The sequence below is a fragment of the Meleagris gallopavo genome, chromosome 9 (genome assembly GCF_000146605.3).
Source record: "Meleagris gallopavo isolate NT-WF06-2002-E0010 breed Aviagen turkey brand Nicholas breeding stock chromosome 9, Turkey_5.1, whole genome shotgun sequence".
NCBI lineage: Eukaryota > Metazoa > Chordata > Aves > Galliformes > Phasianidae > Meleagris > Meleagris gallopavo.
This window is the reverse complement of record NC_015019.2, coordinates 10,153,614-10,181,213: the sequence shown is the minus strand read 5'-3', so window position 1 is coordinate 10,181,213 and position 27,600 is coordinate 10,153,614. Positions and strand designations below refer to the sequence as shown.

The 27,600-nt window shown below is 37.5% G+C and overlaps 1 long non-coding RNA gene and 1 pseudogene across 1 annotated transcript in view; one reads left to right on the top strand and one right to left on the bottom strand.

Moving 5' to 3' along the window:
* Window positions 1-20,874, bottom strand: part of LOC116216949 — a 24,829-nt pseudogene extending 3,955 nt beyond the window's left edge.
* A 537-nt stretch (window positions 20,875-21,411) lies between these two features.
* Window positions 21,412-27,600, top strand: part of LOC116216946 — a 43,894-nt gene continuing 37,705 nt past the window's right edge. Inside the window, exon 1 of the long non-coding RNA XR_004160686.1 lies at window positions 21,412-21,591. This is a non-coding gene — a long non-coding RNA (uncharacterized LOC116216946). The remainder of the gene's footprint in view (window positions 21,592-27,600) is intronic.

Below are 27,600 nucleotides of genomic sequence, written 5' to 3'. Positions count from 1 at the left end.
TCCGGTTTCACAAGCTCTTGCCATCTTCCTCTTGGCATATAGGGGGTTTAATTTGGGGGCTGCAGCACCTCTGCTGTGAAGAGAGGTTGAGGGAACTGGGCTTGTTTAGCTTAGAGAAGAGAAGGCTCTGAGGAGACCTCATTGTGGCCTTCCAATATTTGAAGGGCGTGTATAAACAAGAGAGGGAACGGCTGTTTGCGAGGGTGGATAGTGATAGGACATGGGGGAATGGTTTTATACTGAGACAGGGGAGGTTTAGGTGAGATATTAGGAGGAAGTTTTTCACGCATAGGGCGGTGACGCACCGGAACAAGTTGCCCAAGGAGGCTGTGGATGCCCCATCCCTGGAGGTATTCAAGGCCAGGCTGGATGTGGCTCTGGGCAGCCTGGTCTGGGGGCTGGCGACCCTGCACATAGAAAGGCGTTGAAACTAGGTGATCACTGTGGTCCTTTTCAACCGAGACCATTCTATGCTTCTACGATTCTAAGAATCTGTGGTGATATACTTGAGATTGGGATCATGCTGTTTCCAAATTTAACTATAGTGAATTCTATCAGTCTTTGCTTCAGTTTTGGTGAAACAGAAACAAGAAATGAGCACTCATTTTTCACAACTCAGAAGCTTCAAACATCATCATAAATTCCACACCAGCTGCTGTTCACAGCAGTCAGTGTAGTCACGAGGAGAAACTGTGCCTTTGAAAAGATAAATCAACTGGTCCCCTGTCTCAGTGCTGTTACTTATTCAGATAGGGATACGTGGATGGGGCATCAGAGTAGTGGGTAATGCATTCATTAGTCAGTGATTTAAATATTAATGGAATTGTATGTTTTGGGATGCCATTTTGGAGAAAATTGTTGATATTTGTTAATAATAATTGAGCAGCTTCTGGAGGCCCTTGTTTTAGGGTCTGTCAAGAAGTTTGCTGTTAGGGCTCCGTGGTCACCAGGTTTTTGATCAAGCTGGGTCCTACAAGAAAGGAGCTGCATCAGTCCTGCTTTAGTGTGAGCAACAAAGTACAAGCTTGGGTCAGACCCTCTTTTTTTCCCTGTGTCGTAAGGACAGCAGTCAAACAGGTGTGCATCTGATAGATGGTGAAGAGTAAAACCTGTTCATCTCCTCTTTTCTCTCAGAGCAGCAGAACTGCAAGCTGCATGGTGATGGCTGATTTATTAACTGGGTTTGACCTGCCTTTATTGAGTTAGTAAAAGAAAAATCACGTCTGCCAGCTTCCACTGTCCTGCTGTTGTAGGTGAAAGTTAATGTTTTAAGGGCGAGTGACTTAACCACAAAGATCCTAATTCTTTCCATTTCATGACCTGTCCGTTCATGCAAATTACACTACATACAAGGATTGGTTTTGCCTAATGCTTCTTTAAGTATATATATAGTTATATATATACACAGGCTGGTATGGAGTCAGGGAGCTGTTGATAGCAGCAGTTACAAACATTTACAATCCGAAAGGCAGACAAATCATGTGCTGCTACACTAACTTATCACTTCAATATGTCATGCATGGTTGAACAACAGAGTATTAAAAGCTGAGAAAATGCTAAATGGAGCTGATAAACAAAAAGGTCCCCAAAGGCCAAAGATTCAAACAGATTTATTCCATGAAAAATAAAATCCGTGTCCAGAACTATTTACAAAGAAAGCTTTAATCTGTTAATTAGCAAGACTTAAATAGTCATCTTTATTTATAACAGCACCCAAAATGTTTAGGCTGCGTTCAGCCATATGGAGGCATAGTTTTTAGAGCCATCACTGACTTTGTAGATTGCATGTGGGAAGAAGAGAGTACAAACAAAAGCAGCCAAATACAGAAATGTGCGAGAAGGGAAATTGCTAGTATGCATCATGGGTTAAACTTACGCTTAGAATTGGTCTAGAAATTGTACTGGATTGTGAGTGAAGATCTGGATTGCTTTCCTTCCTCCCCCAGCAGTACAACTGGCTTCTCTGATTTTCTGCAACTTGCTTTCCTCCTTGCTCTTTTATTTTGTAAGTTTTCTGTAGCAAAGCCCATTTCACACCATGTGTATGCTTTCCAAATCGAAATGGAAATGAGATTTTTAGCGAGGCTGTTGGTGCTGCTGTGTTTCTTGTGGGAGAGCTGTCTTGTAGTAACAGTGTGTCTTCTGCAAATTGTATTCTGTTGAAATATTCCTGTCCTGAGTTTTTCCAAACCTCAATGAATACTCCGAATTGCTATTTAGTTAGTATTGTTTATAATCAGAATGGAAAATCTGTTTAGTTTGGAGGACTACAGAACAAACTAATCACTATACCACCTCTCAGTGAAACCAAAAGTTTTGTTAAAGTCTCCGAACTAGAAATTGCATATATGCAAACCACAGCTGGTAATGGATAGCTGAGATTTCATAGCTGCCCTGGCTGTACAATGCAAGTTTTCTGTTTGTGTTAATCCTAAATCGCTAGGCTGCTTTGCAAACCTCGGGCTGTTTCTGGAGCACCGGGGCCTTATGCCCCCTAACTGTAAAGAACAAAGGTTGCATTTCAAAAGAAAAGGCACCTAAGTTTCTCTTGATATGTTTGGAGAATGAAGGAGAGAAGAATCTGGGACTGTAGTCTATTTTTAAAATTGAATGAAGTATAAATATAGATTGAGTAAAAGAGATTTTAACTTTTTAAGTTAAGGATTTTACCTTTTTAGTAAATCTTTGTGCTCTTTCCCTCAGTAATATTAAAAAAGTCATTTTCTAGAATCTAAGAACAACATTGGAACGAACTTCTCTTGTAGTGATATGTGGGAAAATTTAAAACATCTTTCCTTTGGTTTGGCAGAGTTTACTAGAGATGCAACAAAATGAAAAGCATTTCTCACAAGACTGATATCCTTTTTCAACTCCAGATATGATTTTTTTTTTGTGTGTGTGTGTGAGTTTACCTGAAAGGAGACTTTGTTGGAAGTCATTCCATATTTAGGAATTGAAAAATCAAACCCACTTCTCATTTTCTAGTACTTACTGGATGATTACTACATCAGTGCAAAGTACTATGTGTTCAACTTTCATGTCACAATGCCATTACTTTTCCTTTATTGCCAAATACCAGGAAGCTGCAGTTCTGTTTGATCATAGCAGGGGCTTTCTGGCACCCAGAGTCATGTTTTTTTTTGCGTAATAAATCTACCATTTTTGCATAAAGACTATGTAAGGTTACTCATCTCATTTCAAGCATTTAAATGTTTTATGTTAAATCAGATGTGATGGAATTTATGTTAAATGAAAACAGATTCTTAAGGAAAAGAGGAAAAAGAGAAGGATAGTGTGAGGTGAAGTGCTATGTATTCAGAATGAAAAACAGCTTGGAAAACAGAGCTCAGAAAGGTTAAAGTAAAAGCCAATAACACATTGCACATACTTTATCTGTCTACTGGAAGGTTTTCTTTAAAGGCTGTGAGTATGTTTAAGCCAAATCCCTTTAGAAAAATCAGAGTTAAAATCACATGAGATAAGTATTATCATGAACTGGTTTTTTGTAATAAAAAGAAAGGGTGGTTTTTTTTTTTTTCATTTTGGAACAAAATACGAACTTATCTGCTCACTCACCAAGAATCCTCCTCCTTGGTACTGGGAATGGATGAGTCACTGTGGGCAATGGACTTCAGAGAAAGAGACCAAACAGAAAATGTGAACTGACCACTATCTTTCAACCGCCTCTGCCTCTTTGAGTTATAAGTCCAAATCAGTGACCAAAAGTTTACACAAAGATTATTCACTTTTTGGATGATTTCCCTAAGCCAAAGAAGCATGTCTATCAAACAGTTTTATTGTGCTCTTTGTAGCAGTTGTACTTTCAATCAATAGCGGAAATCAGCAGGAGGCATTACTTTCGGAGCAACCCATGTAGAAAGTATGCCATGTGTATTCCAGTCAGCGTCAGTGAACTGTGAATGTATTGCCACTGTTTATGTCTACTAATAATATGTTGTAATTAGCAATAAACTGTCTTCTGCAGAGGGTACAGGTGGGATGTGCCTGGCTGTGCTTGAAGAAAACGGTAATTATATTATCCAGTAAAATAATTTCAAGTTCCATCCCCTGAACAGGGTAGATATGTTGTGTTACCATCTTGTCAGGATGCGTATATGGTTTCATTTATTTTCCTTATGGAAACTGAAAGTTATGCCTGTGTTTGCTGTTGTGGAATAGTTTCTGCATAGATCTTAATGGATTTGTTGAGTTCTCATTGACAGCAATAAAAATTAATACTGGATTGAGTGGAACTCAAAATAACGATCTGCAAAACAGTGACTAGATGCAATCAAACAGACTGGTAGATGTTTGACTAATGTGAGCTGTGAGGGGAGGGTAGTCGTGAGAAAAAAACCTGTCATTTTCCAAGATAATAAACTGGAGAAAAAAATTTAGAGAATTTTTCATTGCAAAATAAGAACCGTGTGTCTCCTGAATTAGTTATCCTCAATGCTACTGTATGGTTTCACATGAAGTTTGTGATAAAACTATGCCTGTAGGAGGAATTTGAGTATTTTTAGGCCCATATACATGTAAAATCTGTTTGATTAAGATTGAAATGCGTATGCAAAAACCTGATAAATGAAAATGCCATGTGACTGGAGGGAATGAAGAAGGACAGCATCAGGGAAGAACAGTATAAAAAGGGAAAAGCAGAATAGATAATACTGAAATAAATAACATTGTGCCTTGAAGAAGTAAAAAAAGCTGATAAATTCACTGAAGGAGCTCTCAAAAGCGTATTATGTTGTAATATTCCTTCGAGGCAGACAGGAAAAATAGGGTTTGAAATTGCAGTCAAGCTTAGCAAGTGTTTCTTGGAATATGCAATATTTATATAACAGTGAGTATGTGATGATTTTCAATAAAGTCTTATATTAACCCCTTCACAGTTTTTTTTGAATGGATGGATAAATGGTCACAGAGTAATTGAAAGACTTGTCTGTGAGCCCTGAAAATAGAAGTGAGGGAGCAGAGAGGTGCTGTGACTTGCCTTGGACTGTCTTCTAGAGTTTGCCATCCCCAGGGCATCAGTAAGGCAAACAATTCAGACTTTAAAACGTTGAGGGTAGCTATTTTTATAAATCACTAACTAGAGTTACTAGAATTCTCTTTATATTTTTGACATGGGAGGATTTCTTTTACCTGTTTCTAATCAAGTAGCGATGGCCTGTCAGCTGAACGCTGGAATGACTGCATTAAGTATGTGAACTGCCATACCTATTTCCACGTTCCATTGAATAAATATTTCCAAAGCTTGACCAAGGTATTGATGAATGTAGTTACACTTGTATTTCGAAATACACTTCATATAATGTCTTTAGTGTAGAATTACAACTGTAAGGCCAATGCAGAAGTGAGACTAAACTGCTGTGTAATTCATGCCTTTCTGCCCTACACATTATGCCCTTCAGCTCAGAGCTGGTTTAGGTGTGGAGAATTTGAAGTATGTGCTCTGTGTTGTGATTTGTGTTTGAAAATGTGTACAAATCAAAGAAACCTGAAAATTACCTAAGAAGACCATGTAAGCACTGATACTTCTGGTGTTTTTTTTTCACTTCTTACTTATTTCTTTATTTTAAAAAATAGCACGATTCCATTCTAATCAGTTTGACTCAATCTGTATTCAAAAACAATATATTTCAAAATAAACACATTTTTAGAATGATTTCATGGCTCTCCCACTTGGTTTATTTGCTCAAAAATGTAATAAAAACTATTCTCAGCTGGAAGAGTTTTTACTGCACTCCATGGCCTATCACCCTTTAGTGCTAAAATATAACTGCATGTTAGAGTAAAAATATCAGTGTTTACATAGCACTTCTCATTCAGAAGAATCCAAAAGTACTTCATAACCTTGAAAAACTATAATACAAACAACTTCAAGGCATACTTTCCTCCATCATTGAAATGCGGGCAGGATGCTGGACTTGATAGAGTAATCATCTGCTGTGATGTGGCATATCCTGTATTCCTGCGTTGTTGTGGCTGCTCTGAGGAGTATATGCATAGAATTGGAAATGATGTATTGTTCTTCCTATATAACTCTTTATTTGGTGTTGTTAAAAATAAATATTGCAAAGCCATTTCTGTCATAAGCTTTCTATACTATAATTGTTTCCTACAGTTGACTAGAATATTAAATGTTTGCCTGGTAGTACTATGGGACATTTGCAGTTGACAGACCAGTCACACCCCATACAAACCTCCAGCTAGTAATTCTCTCCTTCTGCCACAAACAAATACTTGTGGAGAGTAAAGACCTTAATTAAAATGTCTGTCACCTTTCTCTGAAGAACTAAAGTGTTATTTTATAGAATGAGTTTATTTTATGGATTGCATGATGATGCACTGTCTTTAGATGAAACATCCTCTCAGTTTAATGACTGTTAGTAGTAGGTCTCTGGTGTGAGTTCTCATTAATATATATTTCATTGGACTTGCAGATTCCAATGGAACACTGAATTTCCTTCAGAAGTTTCTGTACAGATTCAGAATGGGAGTTCATCCATGTCTTGAGAAAATTATAATCCATATATTTTAGATGCTTTAATTGAATGTTAGTGTTTGGTTAGGTTGCACACACAGATGATACATTAAATAACTGTTCTTTGTACTTGTGGTTTATTTTTTCTTATTACCTCCTATGTCTCCATAACTTCAGTTGGATTATATGGTTAACTTTCCCCATGCTTACTTCAAGAAGAAATAACGTAAGACAAGATATGAAAACTACTAAGGCATTGATTACAAATAGTACCTATTCATTCTTCCTGATATAATCCATCTGTTTTCTCAGAGTTGGCATGCTTTGGATGAATAGCAGTACCTCATTATGTTTCCCACTTCCAGTGGAGTTTTCTTCTGGTAAGAAAAATAGGTAGAAATAGCAGAATACAAACTGACTCTTGCACCCTTCCTGAGGGCTTGACCTGCCTCCTTGGTGACCTGCGTCTCTGAGGTATAGTTGAGCCATGAGTTTATACATGACATTCAACAAATATAACAATGAATAGAAAGTCTATCCGCACTGTGAGGTACTCTGCGTTTTCCTGGGGGCAATTTGACAGTAGAAGCAATGGTTTATTGCAATTGCTCCCTCTGGGAGTTTTTCAGAAAGTAGCTGTATACTTGGGATTCTCAGCATGTCCAGGTTTTACTAGACTGTAGCTTCATTTAGGCAAGAATATTTCTAAATTCAGTTTTATGTACCTCTAGTTTTGCTAATGGTATTAGAGATGTCTTGGGACCAACGAAATGGTCTGAGACTACCAAGTTTTGGATTCTGTTCTTTCTTCTGCCAAATCACCCATTCTGACCTTGGGCAAGTCTTCTAACCTCTCTGGCTTGGCTCTATGCCACCTAACTTCTGATGTTTAATGAGACACAAAGTAGTCATGGTACTGCCTCAGGCTCCCTGCATAGTTAATGGATGAAGTGTGGCATTTCTGCGTAGCTAATTGGCTCTCCTAAGATCTGTGGTGTACAGATCTCTTCCCTAGAGTACAAAAAAAGCCTCAAGCTTCTGCACTCTTAACTAAGGGGTTTTAAGTACTTTGACTGTATTTAGGTGATATGAAACCACCGAATTCCTTGTCTTTGCTACTGTTATAAAATGAAGAATACTTGCCTTTTCTATTTTTACTCCTTGTTATTATCTAAGGCAAGTGTTGAGTGCAGTAGTATAGATCTGTGCAAATGGAGCCTTGATTTTCAATTTCTAAGTACAATGGTAGTGCCCTTTAATTGCTGTGTTAGTACAAATTGGCATCAACTGGATTACATTTCCACTGCAAAAGTGTGGAACTATTTAATTTGCTTTAAAGCAGAGAAAGCTGTTAATTATGATTTTGGCATTAAATTTAGCACCTTCAGTTCCAGATTAAAGTTATTGCATAACCCTGGCAGTACTCCAAGTGATCGGAATCTGTCCAATGGAATGATTGGCATGTGCACTGTGCAAAAGTGGTCCTGTTCTGCTGGTATTGCTTTCTTCCCTTTTAAATAGCCTCCAGTTTCTGTTAACTGAAGCCTCTGTTTCCATGATGAATAATTTTTACTGGGTGCCATGTTGAGCACTTTCAGAAGATCTAAGTGCCTGAGAACATAATGCCCTGCCAAACTGTATGTACTTTGCTCTCATGAAGATAGGTGAAGCAGGCTACCTGTAGAGTTCATAAGTTTGCTGGATTTCAAGCTGCTTTATGTTTCCAAGTAATCTTCTCAGCATGCAAATGAAGGACTGTGTTGCTGTAAACAGTATCCAGTCCCCTTTATCCTCATTCCAGTTAAGATTTGTTCAGATGGTATTGCTTTGTTTTTCAGAGTTCTGATTCTGAAATTTCCTGATTTTTTCTAATTAAATTCATTTATTATATTTTTCTGCATTAATTCAAGTACAAGAGTCTTTGGAATTTGCAGACAATCTCATCATGCTGAGAGCTCAAAAATAAAAAATATAATTTTCAGCACCTAGGTTGACAAAACAATTTCTTTTCCTATGTCAGTTTCCTTCAACAACGTGAGTCTAAATGTTTTGTGTCGCCACTTTGCACTGATCTTTTCTCCTAGTTTTTGCAAGGGAACATAATGTCATGGCTCTCTGTGGATGCAGAATACAGAGAATGACCATTGCACCTGCAGCTTTTGTCTTCAGACAAGGCCGACTCTAGACTGCTGTCAGGAATAAATAATACAATGACATTTTTGTACACTCAGCCAGAATGATTCTCTTATTTTAACACAAAGGAGAACGACAGCTACTGCTCTCAGAAGAAAAGCTTAATCAAAGCTTAATTTGCTTTTATAATTAAGTCTTCAAAATTGATACATGACACTTTCAAGCATAGCATATTTAATTTAATTAATTATCTAAGGACTAAAAGAATAACTCTCATTAAAAAAAATACAGTATATTGTGCAAAACTTTCAGAACCATACAAAGACTACTCTGCCTATGCTGCTCCAAGAGCCATGTAGGCCATTGAAGTTATATCAGTACTGCAATAGGAGCAAAAATGCAACCTTAAGAATACCAGACTGATTCCCCTTTCTGCACGTTCTTGCAGATGGTTTTGGGGCACCCAGCTGAAGACTCAATTGAGGATTGAAATGAGATCTTGATTTACTTTATTACACTGAGCTATTCCTGTTGTGTTAGGTATCATGGCCAGGGGGTGGTAGCAGGGAAGGGAGGAGATTGTCCCCCTCTGCTCTGCCCTTGTGAGGCCTCATCTGTAGTACTGTGTCCAGGCCTGGGACACCCAGCACAGGAAGGATGTGGAATTGTTCGAGTGGGTTTAAAGGAGGGCCACAATGGTGGTGAAAGGTCTGGAGCACCTCCTGTGAAGAAAGGTTGAGGAAGCTAGGCTTGCTTAGTTTGGAAAGGAGAAGGCTCTGGGGAGATCTCACTGCAGCCTTCCAGTACTTGAAGGGAGCTTATAAGTAGGATGGGGGCTGACTTTTTACACAACTGAATAATGATAGGACAAGGGGCTTTACACAAAAAGATGGAAGATTTAGATTAGATATTTGGAAGAAATTTTTTACTCAAAGTGTGGTGAAGCACTGGAACAGGTTGCACAGAGAAATTGTGGCTGCCTCATCCCTGGAGGTGCACAAGACCAGGTTGGTTGGGGCCCTGGACAGTCTGAATTGGTGGGGGGCAGCCAGCCCATGGCAGAGGGCTGGAACTGGATGATCTTTGAGGTCCCTTCCAACCTCAGCCGTTCAATGCTTCTATCATTGCATGATGGAGAAAGGACTTCAGTGAAAATAATTCCCAACGTTGAATTTGTCTGTATTTTCCCAATGGCATATTTAAGCAAACCATTTTACCCCTATTGTTCTGATGCTTGCCTTGCTTCCTTTTTAAATGTTCTTACTATATGTTCAAATTATAAAGCAAATATCAAGTGAAAATCAAAGGTATGATAAAAATCATACTTTAACAGATGCTGTTCAGAAATCTTGCTGCTTTTCATTTGTCTCCATAAGTTCTACAACCACTCAGGTGTCTACCTTACTGTCTTAGAGCTATGCTGAATATTTTAATGTTTGTCACATCATGAAGATTATCCACAGAGAATAATGGTAGAGAGAATGCTTTAATCCAGACCGCATTTTTGCCTTCCTTGTGGCAAAGTTAGTAAACCATAGTCCTTGCAGGACAAACAACCATTCTTTGGAAGGGAACACTATATGGATTCTGTGAAACTGCACTTGTTAGAGTCATTTGAAAGCAACTTTTGCTCATATGTTCAGTTTAATAACTCCATTAGGTGTCCCCATGTGATAATTACCAAAATCAGAAAGGTGTAAGTATTGCTCTACTGAGTTCAGTAGTGGATAAGCATGCTTGTTGTTTTCAGGGATCACACTGTTACCAGTTCTCTGTGCGTTGCCAATTTCAAATGAATTATTTTATCAGGAAATCTGAGAGATCAACTGACAGGCGTCTGAGCAAATGCCTTTCTTCTAGATCCTGGCAAGCATCAAGTGTAATTGTGTTTCTTCGGAGAACACTAGCAACATTTGGTGTTTCTTCGAATCATGTTTTCTATATTATTTGGATCTAGGTGCAATGTGTACTGTCATCACAATACATTCTGGGAAAGGAGATGTATTCTGCCTAAAGCTCAACCTTTAATAATCAGTCTTCAGTGAACAGATACCAGGTGAATATTCTCTTAGGAACTGCTTCAAAGATGTCTTCTGTGTGTACTGCAAACTGCTTTGAAAAGTTTCTACTGTAGAACTTAACTGTATAGATGGAATATAGCAGTGAAATGAACCAGAGTGCTTTCCCAAAGTTTCTCTGAGATGATTCATGCCATAAGAGATGTAGTTTATTCTTAACTAAGATAAATAAGTGCACTTGGGTCACAATTTATTCGAAAGAACTGAAGAATTAGGAATCCAACATGAAGCATTTGTTGCTTGTTGTTCTTGACAAGCCCAAATATCCCTTCATACACTTGTCTTATTTTTAGTGATGCCTGGACTTTCATTTCTTGAGTTACAGACAATTGAGCATCTCTGGTTTATCAGCTTCTTTCAGAAGAGATAATTTGTATCTTGGCACTACACCCTCTGAACAACAGCAGATTTTGTTAAATTGCTGGAGAAAAGTATTTTGACTAAGTGTTATTTTCCAGGTCCAATAGTTCCTTTCAATTTAAGACATCCTTCATATTTCTCAGGATTTGTGTGCTCTGATAGCTCTCAAGTAAAACTGTACACTGTTTGTATTCTTGGAAACACTAGAATCAGTTTCAGATGACAATCAGAGGAGAACAAACCAGTTTCACAGAAAGGAACAAGAATACCGTATCTTGATTCATAGTTGCATGAGACTTTGCTAAAATCAGAGTATTACCTATATCTGTCCTGGCTCAATGGTGTTTGTGTGACTGCAACACTACACTATACAACAGCAGCTGTTGTATGCTGATGGCCAGAATTAGATAGTTTTGCTGCTGTTGAGAGTGTGGATGCTGCACAATGTTTGACCGTTCTGCCACTGCTAGGAAGTGGTAAGAGCTGCAAATAACTGATCAGTCACTCACAGGAAGCTAGATTCTGTACATCTATCTCTTTCTGAGGCATCTGATCATGAGTTTTTTACCATCAGAAGCAAAACCTTCTAATAATTACTCAGATTTTTTAAAAAATAAATGGTGGCAGGGAATATTAGTCCTTGCTTCTCTTCACTTGTGTCCTGAATAGTTCATTCAGGACACAATATTATTCAGAAACAGAAGAGGAGGAAAGCTCAATCTCTGAATCCCTTGTACTAACCAGGGTCTTTGTTTTCAGGCCTAAGAAAGAAGTGCCAGCAGATTTATTTTCTTCTGTCATACCCAGACCAGGACTTTTTTGATGATCATTGCAAGATATCATCCATATTCTTCACTTAAAGTGGACAAAGTAGGTAAATAATTTTGTGTACAGTGTTTTTTTTTCTCTTTTTCTAGTAATCATAGACATTGAAGGGGTCTGTTTAAAATAATTATATTTTATTTTTCCATCCTAAACTCATTCCGATTCTTGCTGACAGGATGCATTCACTTTCCATCAGAAGAATAGCTCTTGGCCAAATCAGTTCATGGCTGCAGAGAGTGTGTTCTGTTACTGAGTGACTGGAGGAGCTCCATGTAGAGAGCAAATTCAGTTGTGGATCTAATATCCACAGTTCCAGCAGAGTGCAGATTTAAAGTAAAGCTTTTTAATTCTGAAATCATAGTAAAGTAGTGCATAAAAGTAGAATTCATTTAAGCGCCAGTAATAGTAGTTTCATTACATGACATGTATCACTCATAATTATGCTCAGAACTCCACAAAAGAGATCTTTTGCAGAGTTCCAGAGGAAATCGTCTAACTCCAAAGTCCTTTAACTTGGAAGTAATTTGAAAAGAATGAAGAAATACTTTCTAAATATGCTCCTGAAATATGACCACCTTTATTAACCAAAAAGTTGATACTACAATTTATAGAGGTTAAAATCAGATTCAGAAACATGAATGCAAAGCCGCGTGAAAGAGAAGATACAATATTAGCTCTTTGCTGGGATTTGCTGTGACAAAATACATTTGGACAACAAAGATCACGAACTGCTTCTGGCAGTTAAAGAAGTTACAATGAATGAATCAGCTGTTAATACAGAGCTCGAGGCAATCTGATTGTGCAGATGACATTTTGAATAAGTGACACTCGTGTTTAAACCACATGGACTGCAGCAGACTTTTCTATGGAATCTTTTTCCAAATGTTTTGCTCACCTTGCTGTAATGTACTGTCACTTTGAATATATCTTCCTTTCAGCAAGTCTTCGACAACTGAAATATTCTTGGTAAACATTTTCTTAATGATTGTTTCTAATGAGCTGTAATGACCATGAGGTTGCAAAAGAAAAGCTTTTATAACTGTCTTTATAAAGTTCTGTTGAGTTCTAATGCTGGGAAGCGACACCTTTTTAATATGCAACTACAGTTATTAGAAAGACTGTTGCATTTAAACATGTCGTAGGTCAAAGGAGTAGAAAAAGAAATAATTCCATAATAGTAATGTGAGGTATAAACAACAGACTTTTTAGGAAATTTATATGCATATCAATTTAGCATTAGCTGCCCTTTCAGTTCATCTCAGTTGTGACCCATTAAATAAAAGTGCAATAAATAGCTAATCAGAATAGGCTTGATGTTATTTAGTATCTTCTAGTGGAAACAGGACCTGTTCTTAAACAAGAGGAACCTGCTAGGACAGAACTCAAATCTCATGGGTAAAGCTTTCATTTCAGATTTCCCACTTTCTGAAACTTAATATATTGAAAAGTTCCTCTACCCAGTGTTTAAAAATATCTTGCTCAAAAACAACATAAAAATAATATCCTTATTATTAATTAAATTCATTTCTAAGGCTCAGAATACTAATGGAAGTGATTTAGTCAGCCAAAGAGAGAATAAATTGAGAGCCAGCCGATTTGTCCTGGTTTGCTGACTTTATTTACTCTATCATTTAGACAACAGACCATAAGCCTTCACTTTCTAATGCACATTTTTGACTTGTGCATACCAATTGAAATCATGGCCATGGTAAGTCAGTAGCAAAGCTAGCAATGAAATTAAGACTTTGCCTTACAAGTAGCCAAAGTAGTAAAGGGAGCTAGCTACTGCTAGTACTGAGTGCTTGTGTAGCTTTTGTGGGACTTGTATTATTGCCATTGAGTATAGACAATTTTATTGTTCCTGCAAATATAGTATTTTATACTATAGAATAATACTATAAAATATATAGCATTTCATACTGTACTATTAGAGACATTTTATATTTGTAAGGGTACTTTTTCCGCTCAATTCCTATTATGTAGGGAAGAGCTTAAATTTAAACAATGAAACATCTGTTTTTTTTTCACAAACTCTTTCATGTAAAAGGATGTAATAGACATACTGAGGCATAATTACTACTCTTTTATACAGATAAAAACATACAGGGGCTAGCATTAATGTGTGTATAAATATGCATGCAATCATGCATAAATTCCATCTAATATCGTCCTTAACCCAGAGTCAACTTTAGCCTTTGTGATATCAGTAAGTAGGAGGTTAACTGAAGTGTTCTTGAAAATTGATTTACATTAGGAAATCTTCTTGTATTTGAACCAGTAACGAAATGTTCATTAATTTAAATAGAGAAAAATTGCCTTTTTTTTGCAGAGAGGAGAAAAGATTACATCTCTGATTTGAGGAGCAGAAGGCTTATAAATAAAAAATGCATGCTTACTTGCAAGAGTTCCCACCTAAAGTGACTCTAAACTAAAATAGAGAAACTTATGATATTCCTAGTAATTAATAATGTTGTATAGTAATAATATCTTTTTCATATATCTGTTATTAGTGGTTTTGATGAAGAACAATGCTTATCAATAAAACCACTTTTCTTACTTTTAAAATCAAAATTAAGAATTAAAATAACACATTTGCTTGAAATGTCTGTGTGAAGGATTTTTGAATTCTTGGGACTTCTGTAGCAGTTCAGTGAGAAAACCTTGAAGGAGACTTGAAATGTGTTTTAAATTTAAATTCTCTAAGTAAAAAATGGAGTTTTGTGCTCACTGAGCAGCATTTTTATAGATTAAAGACAAACCAATTAACAAAAATTTATACTGCCCTTTGTAAATACTGAATTTTTTCATGGTCCTAAATTACTGTGTCTCAATTTGTTGTCTCAAAGTACACAGAGAAAATAAGTGTAACATGATCAGCTTATAAAAACAGAATGAAAAAGAAACTCTTCTACTTTCATAAATGTTAAATAGTGTAACTCAAGTGATAAAAATGTTCTTTCAGTCTTCCATTTAACATATATTGTTTACTTATCAATATTATTTTGAAGTTTAGCTTGAAAATGCAGACTAAATATTGAACTTGTGTGCTACCCTTCTAGAGTGCAGAATAGACTTCCCTGCTTTCAATGCTGAAAAAGCTGCTATCTCAGAGGCTGGCAGGTTTTTGTGGCTGTGGCTTGGCTAAATGCTACTTCAAACAGCAGAGCACAGAAGTGATTGCAAAGCACTGTCTGTGAATTCTTTTTCTGCTGGGTGGGCAGGGATTTCTCATTTCATACATCATTCACAACTTGCTGCAGTGATTCCACAAAGTCACTTAGGAGGCTGAAAACAGTTAATGGAAAAGAAAAACTTCCTTTTAGTTTGGGACATTTTTTCCCTCTCTTTTTAGCTCTGCACTTTGGTTCCACTCTGTACCTGCCCCTATTGGAAACACTGGCAAAGTCAAGGGAGTGTTTATGGCAGAGGTATTTGGGGGCAATCTTTGCAGTCCTCTTAGTAAATGTAGTTACAGGAAAAGGTTGGAGCATCAGCAAGCACGAATGGCTTTCTCACCATAAACACGAAAGACAGTCTAAGTAGCACCTCTTTTTGATGAGAAGATTAAGTGGCTGGCTTGGGCAGCTACCTCCAAGCCTACCTCCATCACCCAGGAGAGCCTGTGGTTTCTGACTTTGAAAAAGGGACTGCCTCTGAAAAAGTGGTCTGCTTTTACAGAGTTGGTAAACAACAGAGGTAAGTCACATTATGTATTTCCTCATAGAAAACACTGATTCTGTTGGAGACTGAAGGATTCAACATCTAACAGGAGGTACAGCGTTAAACCCTCTGTGTCCCCTGTATGGTCCTTTGCTCAATGATGTATGGGGTTGGCTGTGGCTGTTACTGCAGTCAGGTGTTTTACTCAGAGGACCACAGCAAGGGCTCAAGGCATATTAGCAATTTGTATTCATTAGTGTTATATACACCGAATTAAGAACTAGGCCTTTATAAATGAGTACATGTATACAGGTGACTGTCTTAAAATAACTTCACTTTCTTGATGTAGTGTTTTCAATTTCAATTTCAGCTTTACTAGAAATTTCATTCAGCAGTTTATGGGCTGTATTTTAATTTTGCTAATGTAAGTAAATGATGATCAAGCAGCTGAGTATCTATCTTTCTTTAGAAAAGCTATACAAGTATTAGAAGTTCCAGGTAAAAGAACTGATGTATTTCTTACCACACAGATGTGTGAAAATCATGTGTACAGTAAAGAAGGTTTTTTTCTGACTATAAAGAACTGTGAAATCCCTATAATTTGGAATATTAAAGTTAGTGAGTCAGAATTTTACCTAAATTATAGCAGAATACAAGTGTAATTATTTCATTGAAGTTAAAGGCCTTCTCTGGAATTGTACTTCTATAAATTAATTCAGTATTTCTAGGTAGATAGTTAACTGAGAGCCATTTTGCACTTAACAAACCCCACAGAACTCTGAGCCTTGATTCTATATTGCAGTGCCATCTTTTTTCTTCCCAAGACATGGTACAACATGGCACTAGCATTGTAATCTCAGTTCAACCAAGTGACTGACAGTGATGCTAGTAGCATTTGTTGCTAGCTTGGCAAAACAGGAGGCAAACGTATGCCTTTTCAGCTCTGTCTTTGCAGGACTATGAGTCTCTACAGCCGTTAGTAGTTGAAGTGCCCAAGAAACTTCACTTATATCAGTCATCCTTAGGTGTTCCTGCAAATCATAGCATCATAGAATGGTTTGGGTTGGAAGGGACCTTTAAAATCATCTAGTTCCAATCCGCCTAGGCAGGGACACCTCTAGACCAGGTTGCTCAAAGCTCCGTCCAGCCTGGCCTTGAATGCTTCCAGGGAGGGGAGCATCCACAGCCTCACTGGGCAACCTGTTCCAGTGTCTCACCATTCTCACAGCAGAGAATTTTTTCCCAACATCTAGTCTGAAACTAACCTCCTCCAGTTTAAAGCCATTTCCCCTTGTCCTGTCACTACCTGCCCTTATAAAATGTCCCTCCCCAGGTTTCCTGTAGGCCCCTTCAGATACTGGAAGGCTACTATAAGGTCTTCCTATAGCTTGCTCTTCTCCAGGCTGAAGAACCCCAACTCTCTGAGCCTGTCCTCATAGTGGAAGCACTCCATCCCTCTGATCATCTTTGTGGCCCTCCTCTGGACCCACTCCAACAACTCAATGTATGAGATCTGTGTGCAGTAATGCAGTCATTGTAGCTAGCCCTCTGTTTTCAATAGTGTCTGTTTTATATTCCCTCTTTCTCAAGCTACTCTACTAGATTTCTCTCTGGATAGTAAACAGTCAATAAATTCATATAGGTTTATGTGTAATGGCTGATAGGCTGCTGACAGATATGGACAATCCTTAACATTCTCTGAGTGTATGTAAAATCATCGTATATTTCAGTTTCACCTCACATGACATTATCAGCTATTAATCATTTATAAAACCCTCCAAATGACATATTCTTTGTATATGAAGTGTTACTGTGTCAAGTTTTGTTATGCACAAACAAAGCAGAAGACTTCATTTTCCTTTCAGTCTGATGTTAGTGTCACGATTGCTTTAATCTTATTTTTATCTGTCTGGAGAATCTTGGCTTTTAACAACTCTGAAAACCAAACAGTTTAATTTTATTCTTGGTTAATATTGCTGAGCTTCTCTCCTAGATTTTATTCACAAATGTTCACATTGTTCATATCAGATGTATTTTACTTTGTTTTCCTTTATCCTGTTGGAATTTCGAGTATGCATCACTCTGATGTTTAGCATTATAAGAGTTACTGCCTCATTGAACTCAGATGACAGATATTCATTTGTAAGCCAATGAAACACCAGTGCTAAATTCAGAAGCACTAATGCTAATGTGTCCTTATTTCCTCTTTTCTTATTGCCACAATAATGAAGGTTAAGATATCAAACCATAGTACATATCATAAATACCTTAATATCAAACTAGCTGTTCTGTGGGACAACAGCCATCTTCATTTTATGTATGCATCTGTACATCTATTTATTTCTTTGTTTATTTATTTATGGCAATGAGTTTGCACCATTTTCTGATATAGATTGTTTAAATTCTGTCTTTGTGTTCAGTTTTATTAGGATCATCTAGGATTTATGTTTGTAAATTCCAAGCACAAGATGCCCAGAGTTTGTATACTGCAGAAATTTGCTGGAATTAAAATATATTTATATGTATAATTTATGAATTTATTTTGGCAAATTATATTAGAGCAGTTAATTATTTATATATATGATGTAGAATTATTGTGAACAATCCAATAAAAAAAATTCAATTAAAATCCTTGTTTAATCAGAATCTTCAACAGCACAAAAAATGATTAGCATATTGTCTCAATGAAGAATGCTTTGTGTAAGATGAACATTGCACTTTTGTGCAGTCTCAGCTCTATTAGTTATTTCCACTGCATAAGAGATTATATATCATTTAATCAATGGCAATTTTCTCTGCAACTGCAGTTCCTTAAAATATAAATAAATCTGTAGCACTCCAATACCATACTGAGAATTCAGTGTGTTCTTCATTTTTGTATATGAGCAGTATCAGTATGCGAATCAACACAAATTAGGAAATATAGAGTGTTTCAAAGGAAAGCTATGCCTGACTATCTCCTGTTTAGTACTACTAAATTGTTGGCCTGCCATCATAAAAATCACATCAATACATTAATAACAGGCTTCAAAAAAGCTTTCTTGTTTTGACTAAAAGCACATAAATCTCTAAGAATATCAACCATAACACAGACTGATCGGGGAGATTATTTTATCTAAAATACAGAAGCGAGAGCTCCCATGAAAACTGAACTTATTAACTACAGAGGAAAAATACATTAAAAGAAAAAAAATAAACACAAAAGCACAAAACCCCGCCTTACTTGTGCTTTACTACCTCTTTCTTTTTGTTTAAATGGAGGTTTGAGATCAATTTCAAACCCAACACACTTCAATAGCTTTGGCTAAACTCTGTAAGCAATCAGCATTTAGAACAACAGGATGCTCCTCCAATAGAAGAATGCATTAATTTTATAGGTTCACATCCCCAGATTTAAACGTGTTTTGTGTTTTTTTCCTCCGTTTTTCTTTCTGTGCAGTATATTTGAGTTTAATATTTAGACCTCAGTTACATGAGCATGTTTGTCAAGAATGAGTTGATGGAGATCTTGATGGAGTTCTGTATATGACCTTTTGGATATTTTGGATTTTGGATTGGAAAGTGTTCTATTTAAGAAAAGTATCGGTTTTGATTTGTGAACAGAATGAGCATAATGCAATAAGTGGAAAGAAAAGTGTACATGTATGTTGGTGTATATGTGAGAAGTTGCTTATTTCAGGATGAACAATTGTTTCCTCTATAGTCATCGTCTTTTTATGTGGCAGAATTCACTGCATTCATACTCCAAGGCAAAGTTGCCCAGAAGCAGTAGTCACTAAAGGCTTTATTTTTTGTACAGCCCTCCGTGCCATTTCTCAAATAATTCCACAGATTCCATAGATAAGTTGCTGAGCAAGAGAGAGAATATCTCTCTCATCTCTTTTCATCTAGCAGCAATGCAGGAAGCTTAGTTGATCAGTGTCTGTAATGAGGGCTATAAGAGTGCACAGACATTTGGATCAAAGGGCAATCTCTCTCTTTTATGTAACTGTGGAGCCTCACATATCACTAGATTATTCGCTGCACTTGCTGTAAATAATTCTCTCTATCAGAGCTAAGTACTTTGCAACCATTGCCTCTAAATTATAAAATGATCTATACCACCTCCACTTCAGTGCAGTTGTCTGACCTGAAGTTACTTCTTTTCCCCCAGCTCCAGTTGCAGATTTGTGGCCGCAGTAGTACATTTTATCTCAAGTGGACAATGCATTTTTCATATCAAACAGAATTTATTTTCAATGAAATGTTTCTTCATCACCTATTATTATTGTACTTTGGAAAGTATGGTGCCTAGCTGAAAATATGAACTTATCTCTATTCATTGAATAGCTTAGAGCTACAGCAGGGACGGGAGTAACATAGGTTTCCTCTGAAGAGTTTTTAAACAGAACTGTTAGGATCATTTTGTGTATCTGCTCAGCTGCTTCTTTACTGGCAGATAAGGTGGAGGATGAAGACTTGACATTTACAGCTGGATGCCATGGAATGCTGGAATCTAGACATTCAAGGGTGGCTGGAAAATCCTCCAGACCCTAGTACCTGAAGAAGTATACAAGGCTGTGCACTGTTCTGCGATCCTGTCTTAGATCTCTTTCCTATAGCTGTAAAACTGTGAAGTCTGAAGTTAAGTTCTGTGCTATGGTTTTGCATCATGTTTTTTGGTGTTTTTTTTTTTTTTGTACATATGATTTTGCCCAGGTTTCTCAGCCTTTCCTCATAAGATTGATGTCCCAGTTTTCCAAACATCTTTGAAGCCCTCCTATGGGCTCTCTCCAGTAGATCCATGTCCCTCTCGTACTGCAGAGCATACCACTGGCAGTGTGTTCCAGATGTGGCCTCACCATGACAAAGTTGAGGGGGAGAATAAAAGCATGCATCAGTCATGAATGAGATATTTTAATAGTTAAGATTTTACTTATCTCGTGCCCTAGAAATGGATGCTCAAGGAAAGGAGAGTTCTGATTATGCTATATGCCTGGAAGACATGTGGCCTTTTCCAAGGTACTGGAGTATAAAATGTCTTCAAGAGCAATTACACATGTGCAGTGTCCTCTTCTGTTTAATGTATATATACCTTCAAAAAGAACAGAACTGCAAGTAATCAACTGCTTCCTTGCCAAAATCTGATTTTAAATATAAATAATATAAGGGTAGTAACAATGTCTTACTTTTTGTTGTAAAGCTCAAAAACAATGCAAGAATATGAAATTAAGAACTGTTTTTCCAGATCTCTTACATGTGTAACTGTTCATCCATTTTACAGTCATATGCTTTAAAATAGGGATGCCTGAAGGGGCTTCCTGCTACTTGTGGCTTTTCACCAGACATTCCCCCTTCCTTTCAACTCCCCATCCCTGTTTGGAGGCAAGATTCAATCTATTGTTTCATTTAGAAGACATGATTTGTCCTCATTAATATCCTTTTTACACTGTATATTACCTTCTTCCTCTAGACTTAACTCCAGCAATTTGTTATCATTCTGCTATCACTGCCTGTTACACCTTCCTGCTTGACACCTTCTCTGTCAGCTCTGCACTGCTCTTTTTTGTGGTGTGGGAACATGAATTGGTCTGGATGTCATTTTGCTTTTCTAACACCCAGAACTGAAAGGCTGTAAAAATAATGTGAACCTCACTGCATCAATAACTCATTCACTGATAGCTAGAGAAAATATTTGATCTCAGCGTGTTCCATTGGTCCCACAGTGCATGTGTCCTGGTGTGCTGAGGTGCCGAGCAGTGTCAGAAGGCCATGCTGCTTGTCCGTGTGTCAGGTGGCTATCACAGAGACTATGTGAGCACAGAGAGTGGTGCATTTAACACCTTGGAGATGACAATTTCCTAATGTGCCTTTTCACAGAGAGCGTTGGAGGTGAGAATGAAGATGGTAGCACTGAGACCTGCAGCAATCCTTCCTTTGGTTCTAACGACTTAGCAGCGCTTCACACGTGCAGTGTTATCACTTACACCAAGCAGTCCATCTCTGCCATGCCCCGCACTTCGTGCCAGTTTTCAATCAACTTCATTATGATAGTCACCTGCTGTGGTGAGTTACCTCTGAATATACCTTTATGTGTCAGTTTTTGCTACACCATTTCAGATGTCATCAGCCTCTTGTGATAGAGCTGTGGTAATAAGACAGATAAAGGGCAGCGGAGCAGAGCATTCAGAGAGTAATGGAAGGAGCAAAATACAGAGCATACACTTTGTCAAAGGAGCAAAGCAGCTTCAATTATGGTAGAAGAAATTTACTGACAGGCAAAATAGAGATGAACCTCTTAATGCTTCGATTCTATTGAAGCCAAAAGCTAATGATTTCTGCTGTTCTGTTCACTTACTTCGTACTGAATAGGTGCAATATGTACAACTGCATGTGTCAGGGTGAGGGTCCTGAAAAATCTGAAAAATGCCTCCCCCCCAAGAGATGGGGAACAGCCTTTTAAAAAGAATCTGAGTATCAGAAAACAGTAGAGACTTTGTTGCCACAGTGATACCAAAATTATGTGTCACAAAATTTTAGGGCAGAAATAAATGCAGAGGAAAGATGAACTGCAAAAACCCGTAAACTGGAAATTAATAAAACATTTGGCTAGCTGTGAAGAAGGATAAAATTTGCACAGTGAGCAAAGGTTTAGCTGAGCTAAAACTGGAGATGCTCTTCTCATAGAGTTGGTTAAAGATATGCAAGAAATGAACATAAGAGCTTACTCAGCAACATGCCAGATAGGATATGCTAGGTAACAGGCTAATTAAGGCTAGGCAAAAATCTGTGGAGAGATACTTAATGCTTACCTAAGGCATCTTATTTGATGCTTTCAAGAAGCTAAAAATCTTACCTGTGCACATCATTGCTAGTAATGCCAGCAGCCACACTGATTATTCCTGAAAGTAAGGACAATGGATAGTAGTGTGTGAGCTGGGAATGCCTTATCACACCCTGCTGGAATCCTCTAATATAATGGAATTTTTTTTAGTGCATTGAAAAATAGATTTAAGATGTTGGAATTTATATCTTTCATATCCTTCCATTGGTATAGAAGAAAGAAATCTGTGAATTAAACCTTAAACAATTTTGCATTAAAGTCAAAAGATTTGGTAAGACAGACTAGAAGTGTAGTTTTCGAAGTTAAGTAAAGCTGACAACATTCATTTACAAAGTTCAAATGGCAAATGAAAAAACACCTACAGTGAAGTAAAAGGAAGAGACCCATCTTTCTTAAGTAATTCATGAAGTTTTAATGCTCAGAGAGAAGGAAATAAAAATGAAACTAAATATAAAGGATATTGTACTACCAGTTGATGAACTAATATGAACAGGAGGAAAAACTAAGTCATGTACAAATTTAGTTCAATATTTCTTTGTGTATAAATGATACTGAATTTTGGTGATTGAGGTTGTGGTGTCATGTATATTTTTTTGCTTTCTTTTATGTTGTGGTGATTTTGTGGTTCAGTGCATGTCTATTAAGCTTTCAGCTAGAAGATTATATACAAGAACTTCATATCTTATCATATTGTCTCCAAGGCAGAGTGAATGTAAGGGCCTTTACTCCTGCACCCCTAGTGTTTCCATGCTTGTCCAACTTTTCTAACACAGGAATAAGCCTGTGATGCTACCAAAGGCCTTACCAAGGGTCACCAGCCACCAAAACTTATAATTACAGGAGAATACTCCAGTTTTCAGCTCATTTTTGAGTATTTGGTATTGGCCTTAGGTCCACTTACCATCAGAAATGTTGAACTGGCAGTACTGTTTTACAAAGGAACGAAGAGTAGTTCTCCTAAGAAGCAGCTTAGGCTAAGCCTAAATAATATGGAATAGTGATGGAGAGCAGGATGATACAGTTCAGCCTTCTGCAGTGTTTTCTGACATACTGTGCTGATGCTGCTGGCTCAGAGCCCTTTGCAGTGGGTACTGGGGCTGCACGATTGGCACAAACATGGCTCTCCACCACAAAGGGCTCTTCATGCAATAGCACAGGCTGGTGTGTGAGGGCCTCTCCATGCAGCTCAAGTAGAGGATTTCAAACACAGAAGCTAGATCCTGTTGTCATTACACATTACATATCCTGCAAGTTTTTCATAGAAGCATAAAAGGAAGAGCTGAACATCTGACTAACAAGTACCTTCTGAGGAGTGCTTGTGCTATTCCTGTTGTCTAGAAGATGATGTCACCTGATTCAAAGTATATGAAAGGTTTAAATGATGCTAAAACTGCAAGAGCAAATGTATAGGCCAGACAGGCACTCCAACTGAAGTGGTGAATGTCATATTTTAATATTTTGAAATATTAATGAAGAATGCAAAGGAAAAGGATAAAAGGACATAGAAAACATTGTCTAGATAAAAGTCATCCGTGAACTGGTTAAAAAAAAAGCAGTGCTCATGAGCTGCCTCCAGGAGGCTGCCTCTTGGAATGAGTCTCTTGCACCATGTTATTCAAGCAAAAGAGATGATCTTTCCCTTTCCCCATATTCAGGATACATCTTGATGTAGTGCACTGATGTATGGCAAGACTGCCTTAATCTCTCTGTTCAGCACAGAAACAAGTTGGACAACTTTGATAGTATTTTTTCATTGAACGTCTTTCTTCATTTAGTAAATGCAGCAAAATTTTGTCATACAAGTTTCTCCTTGGACATGTTTGAGTTAGACATGCTTAAATTACTTACAGCCAAACTGATTTTATCTGTCAATCAGGAATACTTTATAATAGTTAGCTGGTTTGTAATTTTTAGCAAATATCAAGTAGAATCAGGACTTCTTCCCTGCAGAGATTAGTCCAATGTGTCTTCGATAATTCCGATTGCAGAACTTTCTGTTGTTAATTAGTATGCAAATTCACGTTTTAGTACTTTGTAGTCTGCCACTGAATTTTAATGGGATTTAGCTAACTCCTCATGATAGTACTAAATGAATAAAGGTACAGAAGTAAGAATTTTCATACGCTTTCACAGGTGCCTAGGTTTTACTTATCCAGTATCCTGGTGTATCTATATTTTATAAGTGGTGCATAAGTGATGCAATTGGGTTTACTATTCTTTGCTCCTTCAAGGGGGCTGAGAGGAGGACCTATACATGCTTCAACAACAATCACGGTATTTCATGGCAGCCATCAGTTTCAGACTCTCTCCCATAAAAACTTGATGTCAATCAGTGTGGATGCTGGTGCTCTATCCTTTATGACCAGACATTGCTGGCCTGCCTTCTGTGCTTCTGCAAGATTAGTTATAGCTTTACTAAAAATGCTTGAGAAGTATCATGCCTTGCATGTACTTTGCTTGCTGGAAATATTAAGTGTTTAAGTAACCTGATGAGGTGGGCAGATGTTAGTCCTCGCAGAGAAGATTTTGGCTAATTTATAAACCTGTAAAACAAATCATTTAGGATGAAATTTTGTGTGATCTGATGTATTTTTTCATAGTCTATACCAGATGTCAAACACAAAGCAGTTGCATGTAGGTGTCCACTTGAATGGCTGCAAGAGTTTTGTGCTCATATGCATTAAAATCTGAAGGTTTGTTGCATCTAGCCTGCAAAAGTTGCTTGATAAACTTTAGGCAAGCCAATAATTTTTTTTGTTGAAAAGATTCTGTGAGGCTCTTAACATGTAATGGTAATTTAGAGGCTGTATAAAGTAGATATCATTTGCTTGTGAATAAAAGGTAATAAACGTGAAACATAAATTCAGCTACTAGTGATAAATACATAGATTTGTAGCCAAACAACTATTTGTAGAGTGCAGAGGGAAGATAACACTTATGTTGTAGCCTCAAAGTTGCCTATTCATGTGTTTCCACTCTTAAAGATCTATGCTGAATCTTTAACAAATAGTCTTAGTTGAGGAATTCTGAGAATTTTCAGGAATTTTCTCTTTCTGAGCAAAGGAAGACATCAGCCTCGCCTCTTTCTTCCACTCAGCTTTCTGTATTTTACAATTTGAACTCAGATTCTTAAGGACACAGTCATTGTTAATTTATTATCCTGTTGACAACTGATATCTTAAAAAAAAATTATACTTTAAAATGTGGTTGACTGAACTGCATTTGAGGGTAGATGTTTGAGCATTCAGAATTAAAGGTTTCAAACACTTTCCTGTAATAATCATAAAAGAGAATCAGAATTCTCATGCCAGCCTTCTTAATTCCTCAAAACATGTTCTTCAAGAAAAAAAATACAGTATGTTTTGAAGATTTGCAATAAAAACACTGGCTGTGTGTTTTCCAGAGCTTAGTAAAATGAGCTTATGATTTGTACCACCCTTTCTTCCCTCGGAGATTATTAAGACAATGTTCATATTTTCCAGCTGCTCTTTATTTATTTCCTCTTTTGGCTGTCTCTGTCTACATATGTGTACTTTAAGAACCAACTTTAGGTAGTAGCTGGGGGGGAGATTTTATCCTGGAAACTATTCTCTCCTTTTGAGAATTAAACTTATGACCACAGCAATGAAATTCAGATGGAAGTAACTACTATTGTTTGCCCCTCTTCTGCATTAAGAGACTTGTTTAAACAAGCCCAGTGCATTGCAGTGGGGATGCTCTAGATTGCTCTGCATTAGATTACTAGATTAGAATACCAGAGGACAGCAGAACCATTTTAGCATGCCTCTACCTATGCTAATTTACCAGTTATCTCATTGGTGCTAATGAACTGAGACATAATACTGTGCTAACAAGGAGTCATGGCTTCCAGTATCCAGCCAAATTTATTTAACTTTAGTCTGAGCATCTCTATGCATTCAATGAAATACTGTGTTGTGTAGATACAAATTGAAGCAGATATTAATGTGCTTTTAATGAACTAGCAGAGAAAAAAAAACACCCTTCTACATACACTTGTTTGATTTTTTTCCTCTGTTCTCTCAAAAAACAAAATAGTTTTTGAGAGCACAGGAATTACTTTAAAACAACTACCTTTCTAGTGTGAAAAATAGGCAAGCAAACAAAAGGCTTCCCTTCCCTTCCCTTCCCTTCTCACCGTAGATGATAAACAAACCCCTATTCCTCACAGTCGTGTTTGAGGGATGACATTACAATATCTAATTAAAGAGGCATAAAAGGGGACAGCCTGGAATATTTAAAAACTCTTAACAGAAAGCTGGAAAAAATCAGTGAACATGTAAATGGTTGTCTCTGAAGTGCTTGTGAGAAGAGCAAGAAGCAGAGGAGGGACCATTTTGTAACTGGCTCTAGAAAAGAGACTGCGTCAAAAAGAAAAAGGCTGTGGGGATGCTCAGGGAGCAAGGCAGTGATGAGTCCACTAGAGTCCCAGGGCAGGAAACAGGAGCCCAACTCCAGGTGCCCACTGTGGTGGTGGCTTAAGGTATCCTTACACTTGTCTCTACTTTTTGTGGTGTTTGACTGCTTTCCCTTTGAGACCCTCTTGTGCATTGCTACCTCCAGTCCCAGCCGTGCTTTAATGCACAGGAGTATTGTTTTGACATCTTGACTCCTGTTAATGGCTTCCTCCTGCCACTTGTTTGAGAAGTGTTCTACAAGTTGTTTGTAGAAATGTTTTTCGAATTACGTTGACAAGTGAGACCAGATAGTAGTTTGAGTGTTATATGGTAAAAAGATGTGAACTCTCTTGCTCTAAGATATAGAGAAAAGTTATGGACCACTTCCCTTCCTCCTCAATATCACTTATCTATCATAGGCTGCCTTAAAGAACTTCAGCTTTTCATCTCTTGCTGTCTGTTCTCCCTTCATTTCTACAACCAAATTTCTCTAACTCTACTGGGTCACGTAGCCTTAAAATTCCCTCTGCAAGAGCTGACCGAATATCCTTTTGCATTTTCCCTCATATTCAATGAAACTCATTCATGCCAGCTCTGTTGGAGTTTCACATTCCTGACCAATGTAAGAAAGTTTCAGACCACTATTTTATAAATCGCACTGCACGCCAAATCACTTGGGAATATGCACAAATCTCAGAGCACAGATATAATGTGCTTTCATGAGAAGCACCATTAAGTCAGTGGGCTGCTTTATTACACATTAAAGCTCTGACACTGCTCATTAAGGCTAATAGCAACATTCCCTGTACATTCAGG